The sequence below is a fragment of the Carlito syrichta genome, unplaced genomic scaffold, assembly GCF_000164805.1.
Source record: "Carlito syrichta isolate Samal-C Ts95f unplaced genomic scaffold, Tarsius_syrichta-2.0.1 Scaffold308852, whole genome shotgun sequence".
Taxonomy (NCBI): Eukaryota; Metazoa; Chordata; class Mammalia; order Primates; family Tarsiidae; genus Carlito; species Carlito syrichta.
Window position 1 is genome coordinate 49,793 of NW_007252948.1, and position 6,447 is coordinate 56,239.

Sequence of the window (6,447 nt, forward strand, 5' to 3'; positions counted from 1 at the left end):
GTGCTACCACGCCCGGCTGATTTTTTGATTTATTGTAGAGATGAGGTCTCACCAAGTTGCCCAGATGGGTCTCGAACCCATGGACTCAGGCAGTCCACTCACCTCAGCCTCCCAAAGGCGCGGGATTACAGGCTGAGCCACCGAGCCCAGCTGCTCTGATCCTCTTAGTGTAGATTTTGGTACTTGTTCTAGTGTGCTGGTTTGATGGTAGGCACACTTAAGGTACAATTGGAAGGTGGGAGAGGACATAAAAAAGGGAAGACAAATTGGAAAAGTTGAGAAAGACAGCAGTAGACCTTGGGACTTAACTTGACAAAATGGTAGGAAGTCAGATGTCCTTTGATTTCATTTTATTGTAGTCCACAGTAAACATTTTAAAAAATTTTATTTTAAGGCTGGGCATGGTGGCTTATGCCTATAATCCCAGCACTTTGAGAGGCTGAGGTGAGAGGATTGCCTGAGCTCATGGGTTCGAGACCAGCCTGGGCAACTTGATGAGACCTCATCTCTACAATAAATAAATAAAGAATTAGCCGGCCATGGTGACACATGCCTGTAGTTCCAGCTACTTGGAAAGCTGAGACAGAAGGATCACCCAAGCCCAGGAGGTCAAAGCTATGGTGGCTGTGAGGGTACCACTGCACTCCAGCCTGGGTGACAGAGTGAGACTCCAATTAAAAAATATATATTTTATTACAGAGATGTGGGGTACAAGTGAAGATTAACTGTATAAGTAGGCTGCATACTGCTGAAGTTTGGGCTTCTATGGCCTCCCACAGCCCCGGTAGTGGACCAGGTGTCCTTTGTGTTGTCACATGGCCCCCATAGCAGTGTCCAATGACTGGCAATCCCTTCCTTGTGCTAATGTGACTAATGTTCAAGGTCCACTAGTGAGTGAGAACATGCAGTATTCAGTTGTTTCTGTGGTAGTTCGTTTTAGTATTAGGGTCTCCAACTCTATCCAATTTGCTATGAAGTCCATGATTTTGTTCTTCTTTATAGCTGTGTAATACTTCATTTGTATATACCACATTTTCTTTCTTTCTTTCCTTGAGCTGGAGTCTCACTCTGTCGCCCAGGCTGGAAGGCAGCGGCACACTCACAGCCACCCCAGCATTGATGACCTGATGGGCTCCGGCAGTCCTTCTGCCTTAGCCTTCCAAATAGCTGGAACTACAGGCATGCACTACCATGCCTGGTCAATTTTTGATTTATTGTAGAGATGAGGTCTCGCCAAGTTGCCCGCACTGATCTCGAACTGGTGGGCTCTGGCAATTCACTCACCTCAGCCTCCCAAAGTGCTGAGATTATAGGCTGAGCCACCGAGCCCGGCCTCTGTTTTTTTTTTTTTTGAGTTGGAGTCTCACTCTGTCGCCCAGACTGGAGTACAGTGGCACACTCCCGGCCACTGTACCCTCGACCTGCTGGACTCCAGCAATCCTTCCGCCTCAGCCTTTCAAGTAACTGGAACTACAGGCTTGCGCTACCACGTTCAGCTAATTTTTGATTTATTGTAGAGATGAGGTCTCGCCAAGTTGCCCAGGCAGGTCTTGGACCCACGGGCTCAGGCAATCCACTCACCTCAACCTCCCAAAGGCACGGGATTACAGGCTGAGCCACCGAGCCCGGCTCTGTTTTTTTTTTTTTTTAATGGAAAATTTTATATTTTTGTTACTTTTCAACAAGAATCCGATTGACCCAGACTGACCCCAGAACGACCAGAGGCTCCACCTGGGTTTGATGTCCTCTCATTCCAACAACCATCATCTAGAGGATAGGTTTGGGTCAACGAGCAGAGAACAGGGTCCTGGTATCAGGCTTGTTTTCAGGGGGTGGGTTCCTATTCCCACTGGCCCCCTGGAAACACCTCCCACTTAATTAACTCTGCCCCATTCTGTCACAAAAGCAGCAGAGCCGTGTTGTCTTTGACTGCTCCCTTGTGGCTACCTCTGCAGTCACTCAAAGGCCCCTCCAGCTGTGCTGTGTCCTGCAGAGAGCTCTCCCATCCCCGCTGTCTTCTTCCAGCAGGTCCTGCTCATCTCTGGGTCCTCCTCTTGTCCCATTTCTTCCTGTCTCTGGTGTGCTGGTGTTACAATCCAGATCTGGGGGTGGGTGCCTTGGGGAGATCCCTCGGCTGGGCTTCTGGGGCCCCAGCACTGGTCCTTGTTTGCTCCATGATGTGAGCAAACCTCTATCTCTTTGGTCTCGATTTCCCTGTCTATAAAAAGATGGGGCCGATGTCACACCCAGGTCTCATCCTTCATAGGGAGGGTGTTCTTTGCAGTGATCCCACATGAGAGGCAGACAGCAGCATCCTGTTCCCAAGGCTCATCCATCTTCAGTGAAGTCATCTCAGCACCCCAATAAACCATGTATGTAGCTGTAATGGAGAAGGTCTCCCCACAGAATCTGGGACCCACATTTTCTTTATGCAGTCCATTTTTAATGGGCAGTAGGTTGGTTCCATGTTTTTGCTATTGTGAATAGTGTGGCAATAAACATGCATGTGTGGGTATTTTTTTGTTTGTTTGTTTGTTTATTATTTTTTTGTTTGTTTGTTTGTTTATTATTATTATTTTTTGAGTTGGAGTCTCACTCTGTCTCCCAGACTGGAGTGCAGTGGCCGCTCCCGGCTACCACAGCCTCCACCTGCTGGGCTCCGGCGATCCTTCCGCCTCAGCCTTCCAAGTAGCCGGAATTACAGGCATGAGCTACCACGCCTGGCTAATTTTTTTGATTTTATTGTAGAGATGAAGTCTCACCAAGTTGCCCAGGTGCGTCTCAAACCCGTGGGCTCGGGCAATCCACTCACCTCAGTCTCCCAAAGTGCTGGGATTACAGGCTGAGTCACCGAGCCTGGGCTTTTTTTGTTTTGTTTGGTTTGGTTTGGTAGAATGATTTATGTTACTCTGGGCATATTCTCAGAAGAGGATTGCTGGATCATGTGGAAGATCAATTTTTAGTTCTTTTAGGAATTGCCACACCGCTTTCCATGGAGGTTGAACTAGCTTACATTCCCACCGACAATGTAAAACTGCTCCCTTTTCTCTGCACTCTATTGGGCTCAAGTAATCCTTTTACTTCTGCCTTCCAAGTAACTGGAACCACAGGCATGCACTGCCATGCCTGGCTAATTTTTTGATTTATTATAGAGATGAGGTCTCACCAAGTTGCCCGGGCTGGTCTCAGACCCTTGGACTCAAGCAATCCTTTTGCCTCGGCCTCTCAAAGTGCTGGGATTATAGGTGTGAGGTACTCTACCCAGCCTGTTTTTTGACTTACTAATGATAGCCATCCTTACCAGAGGTAGGTGGTATCTCATTGTAGTTTTGATTTGCATTTCTGTTATGATTAGTGAGGCTGAGCAGGTTTTCACATGTCTGTTGCCTGCTTGTATGTCATCTTTTGAGAAGTGTCTGTTCATGTCTTTTGCCCACTTTTTAATGGGGTCGTCTGTTTTATTTCTTTCACTTTGTTTGAGTTCCTTGTAGACCCTAGATGCTAGGTCTTTGACAGATGCATCATTTGGAAGTATTTTTTCCCATTCTGTGGGTCATCTCTTTACTCTCTGGATGGTTTCTTTGCTGAGCAAAAGCTTTTCAGTTTGATGAGGTCCCACTTTTGGGGACTTGGTCAACACAGTAAACATTTTAACAGAAGTCCTTTGGGTGATGTTGAGGGAGAAAATGATAGCCTAGTAGAAAGATGGGATCTAATTTCTAAGAAAAATGCATGTTGCCCAAGAGGATACTCACATCCAAGCTTTAGTCTCTGTCTTGGCTTCATGTTGTGTTCTGTGGGATGTCCTTTCAAGAGCATGGCTTCTTGCTGCCTGTAGTCTTTGCGATGGACAACTCCAACAGGCTAGTACCAGCAGAGATTAACTTCCTTTTGTGGTCCCCAGATTTACAAATAGGGCTGATTTTCAAAGAGTTACTTTGGAAGTAGAACAGTGTTGGCTTGCCAAGTCTTTGTACAGGGGGCTGAGTTACATGATGCTCTTCAGACACTTTGAAGCTCTTGGATGGGCCAACCTCCTAAAGTAAATGTGTTTTGATTTCTGGAGTTAAATTGGAGGTTGAGCTACACACACCAAACACAAGCCTTGTTGTCTTCGGACCCAGGAAATAAACAGGTCTTCTTTTCATAATAGTAGTTTATCAGCCTTTTCTGACAACAGTTGAGATTCTGAGGAAGTAGTTACTATGTCTGGTGTAATAAACTTGACTTGGAATGTTTGCTTGACTCTTATCCCTATGTCCCACCTTCAGGCTTAACACTGCCTCCAACTCGAGGGACAATGCCTAGGAGAGGGTGGGTTTACTCTCTCCTGCCACTGCCTTGACCTTGGTTTCCAGGTTTATAGTAACTGGGTATCTGCCTCACCTTGGCTCTTGGCTGACCCTTGCTCTGTTCCTAAGTCCCTAGTAATTACATTCCCCTCCCAGTTCCTCAACTAGTTGGTTGTTCTCTATTCCTTCCAGTAACTAGACTCCCCTGATCTTGAGTCCTAAACTCCTGTCTAAGTCATCCCTATATGTCTCACACCTCCTAGGTATGGAATCACTTGGTCACTCACTTAACCAAGATGTAAGAGTGTTCATATTTTCACTTTGGACATATTTTAAACATTGCCTTAATTTTTAATAAGCAGAAAAATTCATACCTGAGTTATTAATTTATTGAATGTCCTGAATCTCACTGGAAGCAACTCATTGACTTGTTAACATCAAATCACATCCACTGACAGAACACAAATAAGATGGGCTAAATAAACCGGGCTATCATCTAATACCTCATATCACAAGCAAGAAGAAGCTTAAATATCAATGTGATATGGATAACAACCAGCACAAGCATTTCAATAAAATGTGAACTTACTATAACAACCATCTGGTCAAGAATCTCATTTTAGTTTTTATGAGATCAAAAGCTTAAGAATTAAGAACCATGGTCATAACAGTTGCCATAATCATCTTGCTGTTTAAAGCAGGGGGAAAATCCAGCTATCAATCCCTGGGGGGGAAAAAAGGAAGAAAAAAAACCATTGCTATATTCTGTTTTCTCTCTAAGGTATCTTGCCAGAAAAAAAATGTAATGTGCTTTAACTTCTCAGATAAGAACTTATTTGGAACATCTTTTCTTTTCAACCAAGGTTTCTGTCTATTTTATCATTGAAACCACTCAGCTGGACTCGGTGGCTCAGCCTGTAATCCCGCGCCTTTGGGAGGCTGAGGTGAGTGGATTGCCTGAGCCCGCAGGTTCAAGACCTGCCTGGGCAGCGAGACCTCAGCTCTACAATAAATAAAAAAATCAGCCGGACGTGGTAACGCGCACCTGTAATTCCAACTGCTTGGAAGGCTGAGGCGGAAGGATCGCCGGAGCCCAGCAGGTCGAGGCTGCGGTGACCGGGAGTGACCACTGCACTCCAGTCTGGGCGACAGAGTGAGACTCCAACTCAAAAAAAAAAAGAAACCACTCAATAGGCTGATTGCTATACCATATTGAATTTAAAAGAAAAATTTTTTTAGAAAGGGTATATGAGAATGTCTGTTGTATGAGAATTATGCAAGAAAGCTGGAAAACACTTGAACATTTTCTGGGTTCTGAAACCATAGATATTATCTGGGGTATAGTTATGTCATCAAAGTTTGGTAGAGCATACATAGTTCAGTTAGGATGTTTTCAGCTGCCAGGATTAGAAAACCAGAGAAAAATGGTTTATATAACAAGCATATCTTTTTCTCATGTAGAAGGTCCTAGGGTTATTCAGTGTTAAGCAACACCATGGAGAATCCAGATTCTTCCCATCTTACTCTCAGAGGGTCCCAAGATGGCTGCAGTAGACCCACAGGGCAGCATCCCAAAGCAGGGAGGGAGGAGCAGGAGCACTCCACCGCCCCACTCTTTTTACTGCATAAGAAAACTTTTTTCCAGAAACACATAGACCATTCTTCTTCTTTCATCTCACTGGCTAGACCTTGGTCATACAGTATCACTACCTGAAAAGTGATAATCTACTCTTGGTAAACTCTCCATCTTTTATGAAGCCTTGGGACATTTCATATCACATGGGGTTACAAGGAGATAACTCCTTGAAGTCTTGGTAGAAATAAGTTTCTTCTTTGAAGATAGATTTTTTTTTTTTTTGTAGTTAAACGTTTATATTTTGAATAAGTCCTGTAATAAAACCACCAGGCTTTGATAAGCTCACCAAAATACTATCTGTAACATCCAAGACAAGAAAACAGTCATAAAATATTCTATATCAAAATTCCAAATGTAGTAGTAATACATACAATCTGTTTCTCTTTACTAAAAACATCTGTGCATTATATGGTAACAGTTATCTGAACATTCTTTTTTTTTTTTTGAGGTGGAGTCTCACTGTCGCCCAGACTGGAGTGCATTGGCCGCCCCCGGCCACCGCAGCCTCGACCTGCTGGG